At 39.9% G+C, this 22,987-nt stretch overlaps 1 protein-coding gene and 1 long non-coding RNA gene across 2 annotated transcripts in view; one reads left to right on the forward strand and one right to left on the reverse strand.

Moving 5' to 3' along the window:
- Window positions 1-22,987, reverse strand: part of LOC116063573 (complement C1q-like protein 2) — a 417,866-nt gene that overhangs the window by 150,769 nt on the left and 244,110 nt on the right. The window lies entirely within an intron of this gene.
- Window positions 228-19,288, forward strand: LOC116063587. The gene is made up of 3 exons (XR_004108319.1): window positions 228-331; window positions 9,929-9,936; window positions 19,205-19,288. It is a non-coding gene; the product is annotated as an uncharacterized LOC116063587 (long non-coding RNA).

Consider the following 22,987-nt stretch of genomic DNA (forward strand, 5'->3'; position numbering starts at 1 on the left):
TCTTTAGTTTTGGAGGACTTGTACCTTGTCCTTTTATTGGAGAGCTTGTGTGTGGAGAGCTTGTGTGTGGAGAGCTTGTGTGTGGAGAGCTTGTGTGTGGAGAGCTTGTGTGTGGAGGGCTTGTGTGTGGAGGGCTTGGTTATGGAGAATTTATCAAGTGCATTTTTATGTAAAACAGCAGGTTTGGAGGGCTTGTCATCTAGGAGCCCCTGACAGTACTTCTTAATCTCCTTCTCTGTGTTCTTGGTGTCTAATATTCCAGGAGTGTCGACCACTGTGATCTGTTTCCTGAACACATTTTCTGTTTGTTCAGAGATCTCTGTCGTCACTGGTTTAAAGGACAGCCTTGAGTTAAACACTGGTTGTCCCAGGATGGTGTTTCCTGAAGCACTTTTACCAACTCCTGATTTTCCAAGAAGGACGATGGTGAGATCTGGATCCAGATCTGGATCTGGAGGAAGAACTGGGTTCATGTCTGTGGATCAGAGGACCTGCTGGAGAAAAAGATCAGATTAATTAAGTTACAAACGAACACTATTGTATTTGTGGAAATCACTTTAACAGCTAGAAGCATGCTGCCATTGTGTCTCCCTATCAGAAGTCTAGTCTGGATCAACTGAAGTACATTTTCAGGATAAAACCTTCTACAGGACCCAGTACATACAGGACCCAGTACATACAGGACCCAGTACATACAGGACCCAGTACATAGTAAATACAGGACCCAGTACATACAGAACCCAGTACATACAGGACCCAGCACCCAATACATACAGAACCCAGTACATACAGAACCCAGTACATACAAGACCCAGTAAATACAGGACCAACTAAATACAGGACCCAGTACCCAGTACATACAAGACCCAGTATATACAGAACCCAGTATTCACAGGACCCAGTATATACAGAACCCAGTACATACAGGACCCAGTACATAGAGGACCCAGTACCCAGTACATACAGGACCCATTACATACAGTACCCAGTACATACAGGACCCAGAACCCAGTACATACAGGATGCAGTACATACAGGACCCAGTACACAGGACCCAGCACCCAGTAAATACAGGACCCAGTACATACAGAACCCAGTACATACAAGACCCAGTAAATACAGGACACAGGACATACATGACCCAGTAAATACAGGACCCAGTATATAGAGGACCCAGGACATACAGGACCCAGTACACACAGGACCCAGTACACACAGGACCCAGTACATACAAGACCCAGTACAGACAGGACCCAGTACATACAGGACCCAGTACCCAGTACCCAGTACATACAGGACCCAGTACAGACAGGACCCAGTACATACAGGACCCAGAACCCAGTACATACTCGTCAAATGTCTGACGTATGGTCAAGGAACCCTGGCGTTCATTTTCAACGCTAGGGGGTTACCCGTCGCGTTATTTTTCGACGAGGGGGTCCGTCAGATAGACATTCATGTTAATCCCTCACCGTCAGATGTCGACGAAAGAAAAAACACGCCCCCTTAACTCGAAATCTCTGACCGTTTTATTAGTGGTATTTTTAGCCCAATAACAGCTGTTATAATGTTATTATTTCGGTCTATTTCGACTAGGGAAGCTAGGTTGCTTGTTTGTTTATTTATATTTTTTAAACTATAACGCTACATCTATCAACATTTATTTAGATGTTATCATGGTATTCATTTCTTTATTTTAATAATATTATTTCGGTCTTATTACCGGTGAAATATTACAGTATGCTTTAATACAGAACACTACGATATGATCCAAGCTAGACGCATTCAAAGCTGATATCCCACAATGCAATGCGGCCATTCATTCACAGAATCAGACAGTGATCAGCGGGTCTTTAACGACAGTATCACTTCAATATACATATATACAGTCAGTGGTTTAGTCACCAGCAACAACACGTTGCTCAGCTTTGTTCTAGTAAGTTATGCACCGTAATAATGTTTAAAAACATCCACGGAAGTGACGTAGTAATTACCGCTCCTCGTCTGTGAAAGAATGTTGCACGTTAGAATTTACACAATAAAATACCAATAATGAAAAAATAGTGTTTTATGTTAAGCACTTTGATTTGCCTTATATATACACTATATAAAAAACCTACAGTTGAGTGTTTAGAAATACAGCCTGATGGCTTGTTGGACTAATTTGCATTTGTTTTAACTTGTAGGCCTACTGTTGTGAAAAACAAAAAAGAAACTATTTACAAAGAGAAGCATTTTTTTATTTTATTTTCCATACATAGGCCTACTTATTTAAAAACACAATTTTGTAATTTTGCAGTTGACGACTATTAATAGCAAATACTAAAGGGAAAAAAAAAACATGAGCATTTTTATGTGTGGGACTTAGTTTGATTTAATATCACACTGCATTATTAGTTGTTTTAAATAAATTACTTTTTTGAAATATCAATTTATGGTAGGCCTAACATATTAATTATTATATTCAGAAGATGATCCTCATATCAATCACCATGGTTACAGCTTGTTGCCATCCTAACCTTTGTAGCCTTTACTGAGAGACTGCCTTTTCAAAATTAAGAAGGGACTAGTTTTAGGAAGAAGAATTTTCAGGAAATTAAAAAGACAATCAGATTGTTGCTGAGGTTTTTCTTCACAGAGGAAGATGTATATAGCTTTGTATATACAACATGTGTTTTGGCATTTTTGACACACTTCTACCTCAGCCTACATACTGCACACAGACAAAACTCACTATACCTGATACTCTGATACCCTGATACTCTGATACCCTCTGACATGGGTCAGAGTCTATCAGAGGTCATAAATGATGAACCAATCAATGGGCTCTGCTCCTATAGGCACCTTGGTGTTCAGCTGTTATAGAAGGTACTACACACATAGGACCAGCTGTTATAGAAGGTACTACACACATAGGACCAGCTGTTATAGAAGGTACTACACACATAGGACCAGCTGTTATAGAAGGTGCTACACACATAGGACCAGCTGTTATAGAAGGTACTACACACACACATAGGACCAGCTGTTATAGAAGGTGCTACACACATAGGACCAGCTGTTATAGAAGGTGCTACACACATAGGACCAGCTGTTATAGAAGGTGCTACACACATAGGACCAGCTGTTATAGAAGGTGCTACACACATAGGACCAGCTGTTATAGAAAGCTCTGGACCTCAGCTCTCATGTAGATATGGTCACCAAAGTTTCCCCACTGTAAGCAATGTAAAATATGGTAATAAGCTATTTTCACCTATTCAACGATTATATTTTTAAAATCTGATGACACCAGTGTGTTCCCCATCCCCAAAAAACCCAGGGTGTATCCAAAATTCTACACTACCACCTTCTAATTATGGGAAATATAACAATATATTTAAAAACTACATCTGGTGGGGGGACATGTTGGACTCCTGTGTTCCTGCTCTCTGCCGTGGCTGCTGGCTTCATTTCATTTCAGATTGCCGCCGCCCGCCGGCTGACCGAACACACAATACATGAGACAAATACATGAAACTGTATTTTATTATTATTAATATCTTCATTGTTTACATCCTCAATACGTTAGACAAAAACATCAATATTACGCATATTATGTATTTTTATCTTCTTATCTGCCGAGCGGGACTGCGTCACTTCCGGAGTCTTCAGCTGATTTTTTTAAACGTTATTACGGTGCATAACTTACTGGAACAAAGCTGAGCAACGTGTTGTTGCTGGTGACCAAACCACTGATTAAATATGTACATTGAAGTGATGCTGTTGTTAAAGACCTGCTGATCGCTGTCTGATTCTGTGAATGAATGCCTGCATTGCATTGTGGGATATGATGATTAAAACAGCGGTTATTGGGCTAAAAATACCAATAATAAAACGGTCAGAGATTTCGAGTTAAGGGGGCGTGTTTTTTCTTTCGTCGATATCTGACGGTGAGGGATTAACATGAATGTCTATCTGACGGACTCCCTCGTCGAAAAATAACACGACGGGTAACCCCCTGGCGTTGAGAATTAATGCCAGGGTTCCTTGACCATACGTCAGACATTTGACGAGTAGGGAGTGAGAATGTGTTGGTACTTACAGGACCCAGTACATATAGGACCCAGTACATACAGGATCCAGTACATATAGGACCCAGTACATACAGGACCCAGTACCCAGTACATATAGGACCCAGTACCCAGTACATACAGGGCCCAGTACATACAGGAACCAGTACATACAGTAACAGTACATACAGGACCCAGTACATACAGGACCCAATACATACAGGATCCAGTACATACAGGACCCAGTACATACAGGACCCAATACATACAGGATCCAGTACATACAGGACCCAGTACATACAGTAACAGTACATACAGGACCCAGTACATACAGGACCCAATACATACAGGATCCAGTACATACAGGACCCAGTACATACAGGACCCAATACATACAGGATCCAGTACATACAGGACCCAGTACATACAGGACCCAGTACATACAGGATCCAGTACATACAGGACCCAGTACATACAGTAACTGTACATACAGGACAATAAAAGATGTGTTTGTTCCATGTTGTCCATCTCTACTCAGCAGCTGTCTCACTACCTTCCTGAGATTATTTTCCCTCTCAGACCCAAACTGACCCTGGATCAGTCACTAGAGACCACTTCACATCTGGAACTTATTCTAAAAGTCTGTTTCCTGTAACAGGAAGTTAACAAGGGTGGGTCTCCATTTCTCTGCAGCTTGACCGAAATAATCGTGACTATAGTATATATAGGGGACTGGTCCAAACGACTGGGGGGCTTTGTGTTTATCACAGAGGAACAGACTACTTTTGGTGTTAGCAGGGTGCATGCATACATCAGTACATTCTGTATAAAACATTTATATAAAAGTAGAAACTGCAGATTTATAAGAAAGATGAAGCAACAACAGTATAACAGATTAATACATTTACATTACACAACGTAACCTAATAGTTCTACAAATCAATGAAGAAAAGTTCATGTTTATGTGGAAATCATAGCCTAGAGTTTAAAGATTCCATATCAGCTGATAATCTATCACTCATTAGAACTTATATCTAGCATATATATATATATTGGTTGGATGGGACAGCAGAGAGCCTACAGCGGGCTATTCAACTATATGGTTCACAGCACAGAAAGCTCCCTGAGCTATTGTCAATAAAATAAATCATATAATTCCTCATTCACGTAGATATTAATTAGCCATGTGGATTTACCGCTCCAGCAGAGAGGATGTTGTTTACGTCAGCAGGTAATTAACAAGATCTTGTGATAAACTAAGATTAACAGACTACAAATCAACGCTTTAGTTTTAGCTTGTTTGAAAAAACCCTGGTGTGATAGTATCTGAGTAAGTTTAGGATTACAATGATGAGGACATGCGCACACATCGGACCGATACCCGATCCTGGCACCGGTGCATCCCTGATTACAATCACCATTTACCAGAACAGAGAGAGAGGGAGTATGTGTGAGAGTTACCTGACAGGTGATTCACAGCTGCACTGAAGGTGTCTCTTCCCAGTATGGTGTTTCCACTGGAGCGCTTTCCTGATCCAGTTTTACCAACAAGAACCAGCCTCAGGTCTGACAGGTCAGAAAACAGAAAACAAAGTGAGAAACTCTGACCCCAGAAGCAGAGTATGAGGGCGTGCCCTGACAGTACCTAGGTAAGGACTACTAGCCAGTCAGAAGCAGAGTATGAGGGCCCTGACAGTACCTAGGTAAGGACTACTAGCCAGTCAGAAGCAGAGTATGAGGGCCCTGACAGTACCTAGGTAAGGACTACTAGCCAGTCAGAAGCAGAGTATGAGGGCCCTGACAGTACCTAGGTAAGGACTACTAGCCAGTCAGAAGCAGAGTATGAGGGCGTGCCATGACAGTAGCTAGGTAAGGACTACTAGCCAGTCAGAGGCAGAGTATGAGGGCGTGCCCTGACAGTAGCTAGGTAAGGACTACTAACCAGTCAGAAGCAGAGTATGAGGGCGTGCCATGACAGTACCTAGGTAAGGACTACTAGCCAGTCAGAAGCAGAGTATGAGGGCGGGCCCTGACAGTACCTAGGTAAGGACTACTAGCCAGTCAGAAGCAGAGTATGAGGGCCCTGACAGTACCTAGGTAAGGACTACTAGCCAGTCAGAAGCAGAGTATGAGGGCGGGCCCTGACAGTACCTAGGTAAGGACTACTAGCCAGTCAGAAGCAGAGTATGAGGGCCCTGACAGTAGCTAGGTAAGGACTACTAGCCAGTCAGAGGCAGAGTATGAGGGCCCTGACAGTACCTAGGTAAGGACTACTAGCCAGTCAGAAGCAGAGTATGAGGGCCCTGACAGTACCTAGGTAAGGACTACTAGCCAGTCAGAAGCAGAGTATGAGGGCGTGCCATGCTAGCAGCTAGGCGAGCATTATAACGTGTGTTCCAAAGTGACCACGTTTGTCTCTGAAGTAAAGGCTGGACTACAATAGAGCTGTTTGGAGCAGTTTGTGAACAGTGTTTTCTGTTGGAGATGGTAAGTCCCTTTGGGGTGGACTTTGGGCTTTTTCACTTTGTAAACCTATAACGTGCACAAAAAGATATATGACACAATAAAGGAAAGGGAAAAGCTAAAAAGCATGATGTGAGCACTTTAATGCACGACTGAGGCCTAAAGCTCATTAACACACTGAAGTCAGAAGGACTATCCGAGGAGCACCTGAACACACCATAAACCTGCCGTGGGCCGTTCTGTCAGGGATTCGTGAGGACTGGTACTTTCAAAGAGTTTGATAGGCTGACCCAGTACATACAGTACCCAGTACCCAGTACTCAGTACATACAGGACCCAGTACATACAGGACCCAGTACAGACAGAACCCAGTACATACAGGACCCAGTACATACAGGACCCAGTACATACAGGACCCAGTACAGACAGAACCCAGTACATACAGGACCCAGTACATACAGAACCCAGTACATACAGGACCCAGTACATACAATACCCAGTACATACAGGACCCAGTACATACAATATCCAGTACATACAGGACCCAGTACATACAAGACCCAGTACAGACAGGACCCAGTACATACAGGACCCAGTATATACAAGACCCAGTACAGACAGGACCCAGTACATACAGGACCCAGTACCCAGTACCCAGTACATACAGGACCCAGTACATACAGAACCCAGTACATACAGGACCCAGTACATACAATATCCAGTACATACAGGACCCAGTACATACAGGACCCACTACATACAATATCCAGTACATACAGGACCCAGTACATACAATACCCAGTACAGACAGGACCCAGTACATACAGGACCCAGTACATACAGGACCCAGTACAGACAGGACCCAGTACATACAAGACCCAGTACATACAGGACCCAGTACATACAGGACCCAATACATACAGGACCCAGTATATACAGAACCCAGTACATACAGGACCCAGTACATACAATACCCAGTACATACAGGACCCACTACATACAATATCCAGTACATACAGGACCCAGTACATACAAGACCCAGTACAGACAGGACCCAGTACATACAGGACCCAGTACATACAGGACCCAGTACAGACAGGACCCAGTACCCAGTACCCAGTACATACAGGACCCAGTACATACAGGACCCAGTACACACAGTAACAGTACATACAGGATCCAGTACATACAGGACCCAGTACACACAGTAACAGTACATACATGACCCAATACATACAGGACCCAGTATATACAGTAACAGTACATACAGGACAATAAAAGATGTGTTTGTTCCATGTTGTCCATCTCTACTCAGCAGCTGTCTCACTACCTTCCTGAGATTATTGTCCCTCTCAGACCCAAACTGACCCTGGATCAGTCACTAGACACCGTTTCACAGGAAACTTATTCTAAAAGTCTGTTTACACTAACAGGAAGTTAACAAGGGTGGGTCTCCATATTTCTGCAGCTGATCTTTGCTGTCTGGTTATTTTCTTTGGCTGATTAACTCCAATAAACTCTGAAACTTTCTCTGTTCATCATTTTCTCTCCAAAAGATCAAACTGTTAATAAAGTTTCACACAGAAAAACATAAAATCTGACTTCATGGAAAATACTCCAAACTAAAAGTAAAGAACTGAGGTAAAACTCAGAAGAAAAGTACTAAAAGATATATAATGTATTCCTGTGGAGAGATTTACCTGCTCAGGTGTGAAGAAATAAACAATAAAACCAACTCACCTCAACACAACACGATGATATCTCTGACTCTTCTGATCTGCTTCTCTCTCTGAAGAGATCTGCATACACACACGATTAGATTTCAAAATAAAAGCTCCACTTTTATTTTAAGAGTACTAAAATATTTGACTCAAGTAAAGTAGAAGTACTTGTTTAAAGATGGACTCAGAGAGGACATGTACTTTACTTTGGAATAATAGTTCATACAATATAAATATAAAGTACACACTAAAAACAGACAATGATTTAGGGCTCTGCAATTAATCAAAATGTAATTGTTATTATGATTTTGGCTCCCAATGATCACAAAAACAGAATAATCGAGAAAAGCAATTATTTAGCTCATTTAAATTAAATAGAAAAAGTATTGAAGTCCACAGTAGTGTGTGTTAATTACTGTTGATTTAACTTTTTCTACTGTTTTTTAAGTTCAATAATAGCAACATCTTTCCAGAAGTTAAATTATCGTGATTTCAATATTGACCGAAATAATCGTGATTATATTTTTTCCCATAATTGAGAAGCCCTACAATTAGTGTTGATCAGCTAGTATCATTATATCAAGTATTCCTGCAGTATTCCAGTCCCACCTGTATCCAGATTTAAACCTGTTTCCTCATAGAGTCAGGACTAACTGATGCTGTGCAGACAGACTGTCTCACCTCTTCACACTCTCTCTCACTCTCTGTGAGGCACTTGTTGTCTATGACCTTTATTTTGAAAAGTAGGACCAGAGATTAATGGGTCTTTTTTTATAGCCTGAACTTTTCCTCACACCCCCATTTTGTGTGTTATAACTTAACATGGCGTCTCTCAGGAAGTCAGCACTGCTTGGGTGGAGACACAAAGCTCTGATGTTCATTATTCAGAAACAGGCTGGGGAACTGGTCTGAACCAGCTTTGTGTTTATCACAGAGGAACAGACTACTTTTGGTGTTAGCAGGGTGCATGCATACATCAGTACATTCTGTATAAAACTTTTATATAAAAGTAGAAACTGCAGATTTATAAGAAAGATGAAGCAATAGCAGTATAACAGATTAATACATTTATATTACACAACGTAACCTAATAGTTCTAAAAATCAATGAAGAAAAGTTCATGTTTACGTGGAAATCGTAGCCTAGAGTTTAAAGATTCCATATCTGCTTCTGGCCATATAGTGTATGTTTTCTATAACTGATCATCTATTACTCATTACAACTTAATATCTAGCCTATATATATATATATATATATATATATATATATATATATATATATATATATATATATATATATATATATATATATATATATATTAGGGATATGTCATATTTACACATTTTAAGTAGCCTTAAAGCTTGAGGCAACTAACTTTAAATGTAAATAGCCTATATAATTTATCTTAATGTTATTAGGATAAGGATACTAATATTAAAAAAATAATCTTTTTGTCCTGGCAGCAGTGCAGTTTGGGCCCCACTGGGTTAAATATAGATATAAATGTGTGAAGATTAACCAGTTGAAATAAGAAATGAATGTTTTCAAGGCAAAGTCTTTGACAGGAAAATCATTTTTAATCAATGCTTTTATTATTAAGCACAATCTTGATTTTATGTTTTTAACTGAAACCTGGTTAGACCATAATAACAGTGATGCTGTTCTCATTGAGTCAGCTCCCCCTAACTTCAGTTTTATGAGTGAGAATAGAGCGAATAAGAAAGGAGGTGGAGTCACCATTTTGTTTAACGACTCGTTCCAATGTACTCAAATATCTTATGGAAACTTTGCTTCTTTTGAATATGTGGCTCTTCAGCTAAGGTCCCCCTCTCGACCTTTATTTCTAATTATCTACAGACCACCTAAATACTGGGCATCCTTCTTTGACGACTTTAGTGGACTGCTGTCTTTAATCTGTATTAACTTTGACTGTGTAGTTATTGCTGGTGATTTCAACATTCATGTTGACAACCCCCAGGATAGAGGGACCAAAGAACTGTGTTGTATTTTTGAGAACTATGGACTGACTCAGCATGTGACGGAGCCCACACACAACAAGGGGCACACTCTGGACTTGATTATCTCGAAGGGTTTGAACATTTCCAAGGTTGTGGTGACTGATGCTGCTCTCTCTGATCATTCCTGTGTTTTCTTTAACAGCACTATCTCTGTGCACAAAAGTGTCCAAACAAAGTTAATAAGAAAACGGTATATCACTGACAACACCAGTGAAACATTCATTCAGCTTTTCTTCTCCACACCCACCCTCTCAGGGGTCTCAGTCACTGAGCATGTAGACAACTTCAACTGTAAAATTACAAATGTTATTGATGCCATTGATCCCACTAAGGTCAGAGCTGTCTCTGGTAAGAAAAGATCTCCATGGAGAAATGTTATAGTGGTAAGAACAGAAAACAAGAGAAAAGCAGAACGCAGGTGGCGAAACACTAATCTCCAGGTCCACTACAACACTTTTAAAGAGAGACTTCGCACTTATAATTTGGAACTGAGGAATGCAAGGCGGTCCTTCTTCTCTGACATTATAGCCAAAAACAATAATAATTCACGTGCTTTGTTTGCTACTGTTGATAGGTTAACAAACCCTCCAGTACCAGGAGCATCTGAACTTTTATCCACAAAGGCCTGTAATGATTTTGCCACCTTCTTCAAAGACAAAATTCAGAAAATTAGACAAACAGTCAGTGCTTCCATATCGAGTACAGGGTATGTGTTGTCACAGTGTCCAGGCAAAACAGATTCCAATATGACCCAATTTCATATGATTAACCGTAAAAACCTGGAGGACATTATACAACATCTGAAAACCTCCTCCTGCTGCCTTGATATTCTACCAACGGGCCTTTTCAAAAATGTTGCAAATTGTTTGGCTCCAGATCTTCTACAGATTGTAAACACGTCTCTTCTCTCAGGTATCTTCCCACAGGCCCTGAAAACTGCAGTCATTAAGCCACTCTTAAAAAAGAACAATCTAGACACGTCACTAATGAGCAACTATAGGCCGATATCAAACCTTCCATTTTTAAGTAAAATCATTGAGAAAGCGGTTTTCCAACAACTCAACCTTTTCTTGTCACTAAACAACAGTTTTGATGCCCTCCAGTCGGGTTTTCGACCACACCACAGCACTGAGACAGCTCTTGTTAAAGTCTTTAATGACATCCACTTAAACACAGATAGTGGCAAAACTTCAGTCTTGGTATTACTTGATCTCAGTGCTGCATTTGACACGATCGACCATGACATATTACTAGACCGATTGGAAAACTGGGTTGGCATTTCTGGCTCAGTACTAAAGTGGTTTGAATCCTATTTAAAGAATATGGACTACTTTGTGTCTATAGGGAATTATACATCTGAGCATACAAATATGACGTGCGGAGTTCCCCAAGGCTCCGTTCTGGGGCCTCTCCTGTTTAACATCTACATGCTTCCACTGGCTCAGATTATGGAAAACAACAAAATAAGTTACCATAGTTACACACAAATTTACATAACCTTATCGCCAGGGCACTATAGTCCAATACAACAACTGACTAAGTGCATTGAACAAATTAACGACTGGATGTGCCAGAACTTTCTTAAATTAAATGAAGAAAAAACTGAGGTGGTTGTTTTTGGAGCAAAAGAGGAACGATTAAAAGTCAGCACTCAGCTTCAAACGATAATGTTAAAAACAACAGACAAAGCCAGAAATCTTGGTGTAGTCATGGACTCAGACCTGAATTTTAACAGCCACATTAAGACAATTACAAAGTCAGCCTATTACCACCTTAAAAATATATCAAGGGTTAAAGGACTTATGTCTCAGCAAGACTTGGAAAAACTTGTCCATGCTTTTATCTTCAGTAGACTTGACTACTGTAACGGTGTCTTTACAGGTCTCCCTAAAAAATCAATCAGACAGCTGCAGCTGATTCAGAACGCTGCTGCTCGAGTCCTCACTAAGACCAAGAAAGTGGATCACATCACGCCAGTACTGAAGTCTCTACACTGGCTTCCAGTGCCTCAAAGAATTGATTTCAAAATACTTTTGCTGGTTTATAAACAGTGTTGGGCAAGTTACTTCCAAAATGTTATACATTATAGATTACTAGTTACTTTCATCTGAGAGTAATTAGTTATATTACAATATTACTGTCTCTGAATTGTAATGCGTTACACTACTTTTGCATTACTTTTGAGTTACTTTCACCAAAATAACAGGGGAAGTTTGATTTGGCAGCTAGCTTGTGAATTTCACCACCGGATCAATAAAGTCTCGTCTTTATCCACTTTAATACATCATAGATTATTCATATTTTGTATAATTAATATAAATATGCAAAGTAACTAAAACTATACAAAATAGACAAGTAAAACATATAATAGGCAAGTAGGAGAAAATGAAAATACTTAAAAGTACGGCATTGTTGTAAAATGTTTGTTTATAGCACTTCAATAAGAAATTCATGTTGTTTAGTTTAAAACACTGTAAAGGAAATGTTCAATTATAGTGTGATTAAAACTCACTATTTACATTATTTACAGTACTTGAGCTGGTTTGTGAAAAGGTAGCCTACACAACCTTATTTAACAGTAATTTAGTTTTACTGCGAACCGTCACAGGAAGTGCTTTTATTTTGAAGTAAGCTACACGGAAGTTGTCTGTTGTGTAGCTACTCTTGCTAGCTTACTGAGAAGCAACATGTCCGTCAGGCTCAAGTTGTTCACTTTCTTGTTTGTAAAACTGCAACATATTGAACAGTAAATGGTCACAGTAAAAGACAAGCGCTTTTGGTCGTCATTAGAAGCCATTCCACTACAGGCAGAGTTACTCTCCACGGCTGATAAAATGTAATGATATTTACGTGTAGCAAGCCTCAACATTAATTCTGACATGTTTATATCTGTCAGCCGCTGACGTACCGTCACCTGTTGGGACATACATGCTGTCCGTACCGTCACCTGTTGGGACATACATGCTGTCCGTACCGTCTCTGGTTCTGACCACGGGAACAGAAACAGGACAGCTCACTTCAACGCAGCGTAATAACTCCTGAAAATAATATCCATCTCGCAAATGTATCTGTCTCTGCAGTCATCTCAACCATCGAATACAGCGACAGGAAAATAATACGGCTTTTTTTTTTTCCTGTGAAGAAATGTGTCGCGGTGTTGGTGAATTCTTAAAAAAAATAATGCACCACTAAATGTTGCGTTAAAATGCGTTGTAACTCGCGTTACTGAGATTGTAACGAGTATAATATTACCGAAATTTAATTAGTAATGTGTTATATTACTGCGTTACAGCAAAAAGGAATACATTACTGTAATTGCGTTACTTTTGTAACGCGTTACTCCCAACACTGTTTATAAATCACTAAACGGTTTAGGGCCTAACTACATTTCTGATCTGCTAGTACATTATGAACCACCCAGACCTCTCAGGTGGTCTGGGACAGGTCTGCTTGTTGTCCCCAGAGTCAGAACTAAACAGGGGGAAGCAGCATTTAGTTTTTTTGCTCCACATATCTGGAACAAACTCCCAGAAAACTGCAGGTCTGCTGCAACTCTCAGTTCTTTTAAATCAAGGCTGAAGACCTATCTATTTGATGTTGCCTTTCTTTAAATAACTGTTCATTTGTTATACTGAAGTTGCATTGTTGAAATTGTATGACAATCTATATAAGCATATAAAGAGAAATTCCTATTTTATCTGCTTCTATATGTTTAACTGTTTTAACTGCTCTTCAATGTTTAATTTCTTATACTGCACTGTAACTTTTATTCTCGTATTTTATCTGTTTTTAATTTTTTTTAATCTGTTTTTATGTAAAGCACACAAATAAAGCTGCCTTGCCTTGCCTTTAAACATCCTAGGGAGTATAATCTACTTTAGATTGACCTCCTTTGACTTCAGACTTCTCTACGTCTCCTGAGTTTATTAATCTGATCAGATTCATTTTCATTTATGTAGTTATTGTGATGTAGGATTAGTTTTAAACATCTGTTTGTTCTTTAAGATAAAATATAGTTTCAGAGTCACCTTTGATAAGAGGACACTTCTGTTGTTTAGCAGTTTATAGAAATAAAGGAAGATTTTCACTCATTTGTCTGTAGCTCATTCTGTTAAAAACCTCCTCAGAGAATCAGGACATTAATAACCAGTTAGGAAGCTTATCAGTTTGGATCATATTCTGGATATGGTGTACTGCAGTACTAGTTGTATTTTACGTGTGGAGGAATAAATCATTCAAAGTGGATCTTCAGCGTTTCACAGTGTTTTTAATCTCTCAGTGTTTAGTCTCTCTGGTAGTACTTTGTTGGACTGATAACAGCTACAACGTGGTGGTAACATGCTCACATAAAGGGGATCCTGATGTCCACGTAAACACACTTGTTGGTACAAGCAGACAGAGAGGAATGAGGACCAGAGCATGTTGGTAGAGAGACATTACAGACAAACAGAGAGAAGAGAGGACTAGAGCATGCTGGGAGAGAGACATTACAGACAGACAGCTGGTATCTTTGATTCAGGGGAAGATGTTGACTCTGGGTTGCCAGGGTTACAGCTTTAATCCCATTTTAAAGACTTTTTTATGTTTAAAGAGTTCTGACTGTAACAAACTCAAATTCATGTTTTCATATTGGTCCTATAATCCTCTTCTGTAAAAACAGATTTCACTAGATGACAGGTTTATTTTTTACAAAATCATTCATGCTGAATTTGATGCAACATATTTTAAATAAAAAGCCACAACTTCCTGTTTATCAACGTCTGTAAAGCTTTATCTGCAGTGTCATCAGTAAGATATTGGATCAACCCATAACCACTGAAGGACATTTTAATAGCAATGCACCAGCTCTGCCTTTTCTACAGCCCATGTTAGTTCATCAGAGACCTGACTGCACCATGTTGTCAGTTCAAAGTGAAAGGAACATTAAAATAACTTTAATTTAAACATGTCTAGAGCTGCTGTCTGCACATATTAATGCAGAGATGTCCATTAAGTCTTCTTAATGTTTATTTATGTTTCTGTTCATTTGTTCAATGAATCAATTAAAAACAAAGTGATCAGCAGATTTATAAAATATCAGAATCATGTTGAACTCATGACAACAGAATACAAAGTTAAACAACTTCAGAAGTCATGTTTTATTATTTATAGTCAATGTCAGAACATGTGTCAGATTTTATAAAATGAATGATCCAATAATGTGACATCATTTATATTCTGTTACATCATAACTCTCTAAAACTGACATCAGAAATATGAGAAAATAAAACATTAATGTAGAGATGTATAACATTCAGAGACACAACAAATGATTGTTTATGAACATTAAAACATGATAATGAATATATGGATTATATTTTTCAGTAGAAGCTTGAAATCAAGAGTCAATAACTTGTAAATATTCAAACTTTAACATCAATAAGTGATGAAAACTAATGTATAATATGATTCTATGGACAGTAAGTTATAAATGATGATTCAGCTGATGAACAAACACACAAGAGGTCAAAGGTCAGACCAGAACCAGAACCAGAACCAGAACAAGTCAGACTGTCATCTGAAGAAGACACAACTATATTACAGTTAACATTAACACAATAATCTATTACAGAATACACAAACCAAATATAATAAAATGAAGTGGATTATTGTTAAACCACTTCCATTCTCCACAAACTGTTCATGAGTTATGAAAGAGGGCGGGGTAAACTATAGGGGACGGGGCAAACTATAGGGGGCGGGGTAAACTATAGGGGACGGGGCAAACTATAGTGGACGGGGCAAATTATAATGGGCAGGGCAAACTATAGGGGGGCGGGGCAAACTATAGGGGACGGGGCAAACTATAGGGGACAGGGCAAATTATAATGGGCAGGGCAAACTATAGGGGGGCGGGGCAAACTATAGGGGACGGGGCAAACTATAGGTGGCGGGGCAAATCTTCAATAATAAAAAAGACACATGCAGAAAAGAAAAGAAAGATAACAATATCTGCATATAAAACTAAATAACAAAAAGCAACCAAAATAAAAATAAAATAAAAACAACAATAAAAAAATATCTTGAAAACAAGGTTATATATGTATTACAGTATATTACATGGCTAACATCAAGGTAGCTCACATCGACAAGGAAGGAAATCAAATATGGTCAACCACACAATAATATAATATAAAACCTCCTGATAGATCATTTAAGTGGAGGTAAGATTTGACTTTCGTATTAAAATGTACCTTTCCTGTGATAAAACAAATGTTAGAACCAAGCAGTGAATCAGAGAAAAAAAAAACATGTTTTTGCAAACAAATGATATATCAAGATACAAAAAAGCCTAAAAGTCGAAAATTAGAATGGAAGTACAAAGAGGCGTTGCCATGGAGATGAGACAACCTCTCGTCTCATTGGTGGGATCTGGCAGCTTTCAGAACGCTGCAGAACGACGCACTGCAACAAGTTAACTCGTCTTGTCGCAAATCTTTGGTCTGAAATGAAAAAAATAACTAATGGTTTTAAAAAATGTTATTTGGTCTATTTATTATTTTGGTTCTACTACTGCTTCCAATACTTTTGCTCCTAGTGTTGCTTCTGCTATCCCTGCTGTCACTGCTGCGTTTGCTTCTATAGCTGCTACTAATCCTGCTCCTATTACTTCTCCTATTGCTGATGCAACCATGCTCATAGTGTCTTCTTCATGACTCTCTGTGAGACGCATCAATATGTCCCATAAACTGCTTTCTGACTGTCCTGCATTACCTGACAGGTCCCTTCTTTCATTTGGTAATGTCTGAGCTACCCTGAACATCTCATCAGTGTAGTTCTGTCCACCGTTACCTGAGACTATCTCATCTACTTTACTCAGGAAGTTTCTGACCTGCTCTCTGCTTCTTTTGGTTTTGTTGTCAAACACACAGAATCTACCATCACACATGGAGACCAGGTCTGACACATGTTGGTTGGACCGGATCAAATCATCAATGGACCGACCTCCTTTTAGCTTGTCTCCGTGAGTGAAAAGCACCATGGAGTACTTAGAAACATCGCCTCCAAACATTTGTTCCAGCAGCTTGAACAGTTTGATGTCTGCTGTAAATATGCTGCCGATTCTGACCACAATAACGAAGGCATGTGGTCCTGGACTGGCCTCTGCTATCCACTTCATGATCCCCTCATACAGCTGATTACCAGTCAGATCAGTGATTCCTGGAGTATCGACCACCGTGACCTGACGATCCTCCACTCTGGCTGATTTAGAGGCAGTCTCAGTAGTGACTGGATTAAAGCCATCACCTGATTTAAACTGATCAGATCCTAAGATGGTGTTCCCAGAGGAACTTTTTCCAGCTCCAGGAAGACCGATCAGCACCACCCTCCGGTTTTTGGAATCATCAGCTGGAAGACACAAAACAAATAAAAACAGAAGTAATAATTACTTTTCTTATAACTACTGCTACCAAACTGTGCTGACTTCACCGATTACCAGACTGCTGGTCTGAGACATGTTAGAGGACTTTTAAACCAAAGACTGTCTAGTGAACATGAGGGGTTAACAGAGCAGCGGTTAACCCCTCCTAGATGGAAAAAAACACTACAAACCTAGAGTTACAACCCTGCTCTGTGTTGGTTTTAACCAACACCAGTTACTACATGGCTTGGTTGAATACTTGGTTCTGATTGGCCAATTACAGCATATATACAGACTAATGGCTAATTGAAATAGACTGTTGCCATGGGTAGAGTTTTGATCACAGACGTTGGCGAACCATTATTAAATCAATTCATTAATTTTTTAATCAATATTTGTGCTCATACAGAGCTAATAGTTCTGATCAGTGGATCATGAAGGGAAAGAGAGGGGGGGGGGGGCTAGGATTGATTACAGCACTAACAGCCAGAGTACAAACAGAGCATTAGTTAGCTCACACACCGGGGAGACCTGGCTTGCAGCGGTAACGTTAACTGTCCCGACTGAGACGAAGGCGTCATCAGCGGGTGAGCTCTGTTTGAGTAGTTGAGTAATATAATAAGAGAGATGATGCAGAGGGAGCTGTTCTTATCAGCAAATGAACAGGGGGATGGTCTTGCATCTCCCTGTTCAGAGAGTGTCAAAATAAGAGTTGATCCAACCAAACTGTGTGGTTAAATAATAATAAAATAACACACAAGTTGAAGGACAATTTCATGGTTTATCAGATGGTCACCTGCCAATGTTCAGACATTTTGCTTTTCATGTGCAGATAACCAGTAATAAGACATGTAGACGGAAACATCTATCATCTTCCAGCTGTGAGGATTCATTCTTGACTCTGATATGAAGACGCTGTCCATCAATCTCTCATCCCTAAACTTTACCTGGTGATTGTTAAAAAGAAAAGAAAAAGCCTGTGTTTGACGAGCTTCCGTGAGATCACAGATTCTGATATCAGCTGAAACTGAGGTGTCAATCACATTCAACTTTAGATCAATGTAAGAATTAGATCTCACTGTACCTGGTGGATCAGGCTGGTCCTGGGTTGGGAGGTGGCCGGACTTCTGCAGCAGCTCTCTGACTTGTTCTTCATCGTCATCTTTATTGTTGAAGAGGTGATACCCTGCAAACTTTCTAACAACTTTTCGAAGCTTTCCTCCCCTCCCTTTAAAGATCAAATCCTCCAGTGTCCTGCCCTCTAACTCATCACCACCAGTGAAGAGAAGGTAACTCTTTTTCACCCCCCGAGTCCCGAGGACTCTCATAGCTACTCTCACAGCCTTCTGGTCCTCGTCTGTGAACCGTCCAACTCTGATCACCACCAGAAACAGACAACGTCTGCGGGATGACACAAGCTTCTTACCGTACTTCTTAATCTTCTTTGTGTCCTTCCTTCCTAATATTCCTGGAGTGTCCACCACTAAGATCTGTTCCCTGAACACATTTCCTGTTTGTTCAGAGATCTCTGTCGTCACTGGGTCAAAGGACGGCTTCGACTCAAACGCTGGTCGTCCCAGGATGGTGTTTCCTGAAGCACTTTTACCAACTCCGGTATTTCCCAGAAGGACGATGGTGAGATCTGGATCCAGATCTGGAGGCTGAACTGGGCTCATGTCTGGGCTTTAGAGAACCTGCTGGAGAAAAAGGATCAGATTCAGTAAGTTACAAAGGTACACTATTGTATTTGTTTAAATCAACAGCTAGAAGCATGATGCCATTGTGTCTCTCTATCAGAAGGGTAGTCTGGATCAACTGAAGAACATTTTCAGGATAAAACCTTCAGCTCTCTGTGTGTTAAAGATTTTAAACTCTGCTTCCCGACCCCGGTCTGGGAGCCCCAAACAGGAAAGGTGTAACACTAGATTCTCCGTGATACAGTCCGTTATAGTTCGTGCACATCAGCTTGTACAACACAGCTGCTGCCCCCCCCCCACCCCATAAAAACTCCCCTCAATGCTTTTAACAATCATTATAATATTATATTTATAAAAATAAAATGTACTTTTTAATGCACGACTGAGGCCTAAAGCTCACGAAGACTCTGAAGTCAGAAGAAGGACTATTTGCGGTCAGGGATTCATGAGGACTGGTACTTTCAAACTGTTTGACAGGCTGACCCAGTACATACTAGGGCTGTCCTCGACTAAAGAAATTCTTAGTCGACTAACACTTATATGATTTTGTCGATTAATGGATTAGTTGATGTAATCGACAGAGCTGTGCTCTTTGAGAGGTGGTTAAGACTAGAAAAGCACAATATAAATGTAGTTAATGAACCATCTGTAAAACTGACTTTCTCCACAATTAATCCTGCAAAAGCACCACTTTAAATCTTGTGTTTACCAGAAATGTGCTCATAAGTTTCTTGGAAATGAGTAATTAAGCATGAATAAGCATAAAACATGACTCATCAACTAAAGAAATCTTAGTGGACTAAGACCAAAACGACCGATTAGTTGACTAGTCGACTAAGAGGTGGCAGCCCTAGTACATACAGGACCCAGTACATACAGGACCCAGTACATACAGGACCCAGTACATACAGGACCCAGTACATACAGGACCCATTATATACAGGACCCAGTACATACAGGACCCACAACATACAGTACCCAGTACATACAGGACCCAGTACATATATGACCCAGTACATACAGGACCCAGTACATACAGGACCCAGTACATACAGAACCAAGTACATATATGACCCAGTACATACAGTACCCAGTACATACAGAACACAGTACATATATGACCCAGTACATACAGTAACAGTACATACAGTACCCAGTACATACAGGACCCAGTACATACAGGACCCAGTACATACAGAACCCAGTACATACAGGACCCAGTATATACAGGACCCAGTACATACAGGATCCAGTACATACAGGATCCAGTACATACAGGACCCAGTACATACAGGACCCAGTACATACAGGACCGAGTACACACAGTAACAGTACATACAGGACCCAGTATATACAGGACCCAGTACATACAGGACCCAGTACATACAGGACCCAGTATATACAGGACCCAGTACATACAGGACCAAGTACACACAGTAACAGTACATACAGGACAATAAAAGATGTGTTTGTTCCATGTTGTCCATCTCTACTCAGCAGCTGTCTCACTACCTTCCTGAGATTCTTTTCCCTCTCAGACCCAAACTGACCCTGAATCAGTCACTAGAGACCATTTCACAGGAAACTTATTCTAAAAGTCTGTTTACACTAACAGGAAGTGGGTCTCCATATTTCTGCAGCTGATCTTTGCTGTCTGGTTATTTTCTTTGGCTGATTAACTCCAATAAACTCTGAAACTTTCTCTGCTCATCATTTTCTCTCCAAAAGATCAAATCTTTAATAAAGTTTCACACAGAAAAACATCAAATCTGACTTCATGGAAATTACTCCAAACTGAAAGTAAAGAACTGAGGTAAAACTCAGAAGAAAAGAAATAAGGGACTGTTTGTTATTTAATTAAGGGGCCACCAGAGGAGTTTTGTGGCCTCTAACCTAAAAAGACGTGACCCTCCCCTCGTCAGTAATAATTTTCCTATGACCCTCCAAAATGATTTTGAAAAAAGGAATGACCCTCCCCTCGCGTGCAAGTTTGCACTTAGCAAAGAAGTACAGATAGCATTTGATTTTTACAGCCATGATGTAAAGGAGTTAACCTCTGCATTCTCATCTTACACATCACTCTCCTCTGTTATGGTGTGGGGGCCATTTCAGTAGATTAACTCCCTAACATTGTTATGGTGTGGGGGCCATTTCAGTAGATTTAGTTACTAACATTGTTATGGTGTGGGGGCCATTTCAGTAGATTTACTCACTAACATTGTTATGGTGTGGGGGCCATTTCAGTAGATTTACTCACTAACATTGTTGTGGAAACACAATAAGCATGAAAACTAAATGCACACTTCATGCATTACTGCATTACTTCAGATATTAAGTTAATACTGTTACATTGTAACAATTTAACAATTCGCCCTTATGAAATCCAATCGCGGCACGGCTGTTTTGGAACGCAATAGACAGACGCTTAAATTCAACTAAAATGTAACAGTGAACAATCAGTGTTGGACCTCCAGTCTGTTGAGATGATCTCCAAACTCACCATAAAACGTTAAGACACGTTAAGAAAAAAGATCCGTATTTTGCAGTAATCCAATGACACAGAAAAAAAGTAATCCACAGTGATCAGTAGATCCACAAACAGAGTCACGGTGTATCCAGCAAGGCCGATATGAGCGTCCCATTCACCAGCCAGCTCCAAACAGGTGAACAAGGCCTCTCCACTTCACCGTTTAAACAAAGTGGAATAAACGTATAAAAGTCCAAATCTACACAAAACCCGCAATCAATTAGTAAGCTGACATCACATGTATATACATGGCATTTAGGAAACTTTTATTGCAAGGTTGGCACGGCAACATGTCCAGACTAGAGCAACAGTAACTTTTTGCGTCCTGCTGCTCCCATCGTCAGCCAGGTAATATTTTTTTACTAAAGCAGTATATGAAATCAGATGTATTACCTATAACCATTTAGTTGTTTTGTGTTATTTAAGATATTTATTTAATATCTGGTCATGCCAGATGTAATTATTCCACTCATTTTTTAAACAAAGCAATTACCTGTTTGAGCCACCAGGGGGGCAGTGCTCCTCCTGCCCCCCTGGTGGCTCAAACAGGTAATTGCATTGTTTAAAAAATGAGTTTTCCCCCCCCCAGCCCTGACAGTACCCAGTACATACAAGACCCAGCCGAGACTGAGAGCTACATGGATAAATATGCACCAAACAAGCCACTTTGAAATTTTGCTCTTTTCATGAATAAAAAAGTTGGATGACCCCCCCGCCCAGACTAAAGAAATGTTTGATGACCCTCCCCTCAGTAAAAAATAAAAAGACATGACCCTCCCCTATTTTCCTCCGGTGGTCCATTCCATAAATACCAAACGGTCCCTAAAAGATATATAATGTATTCCTGTGGAGAGATTTACCTGCTCAGGTGTGAAGAAATAAACAATAACACCAACTCACCTGAACACAACACGATGATATCTCTGACTCTTCTGATCTGCTTCACTCTCTGAAGAGATCTGCATACACACGATCAGATTTCAAAATAAAAGCTCCACTTTTATTTTAAGAGTACTAAAATATTTGACTCAAGTAAAAGTAGAAGTACTTGTTTAAAGAAGCACTCAGAGAGGACATGTACTTTACTTTGAAATAAGAGTTCATACA

The sequence above is a fragment of the Sander lucioperca genome, chromosome 13 (genome assembly GCF_008315115.2).
Source record: "Sander lucioperca isolate FBNREF2018 chromosome 13, SLUC_FBN_1.2, whole genome shotgun sequence".
Lineage (NCBI taxonomy): Eukaryota > Metazoa > Chordata > Actinopteri > Perciformes > Percidae > Sander > Sander lucioperca.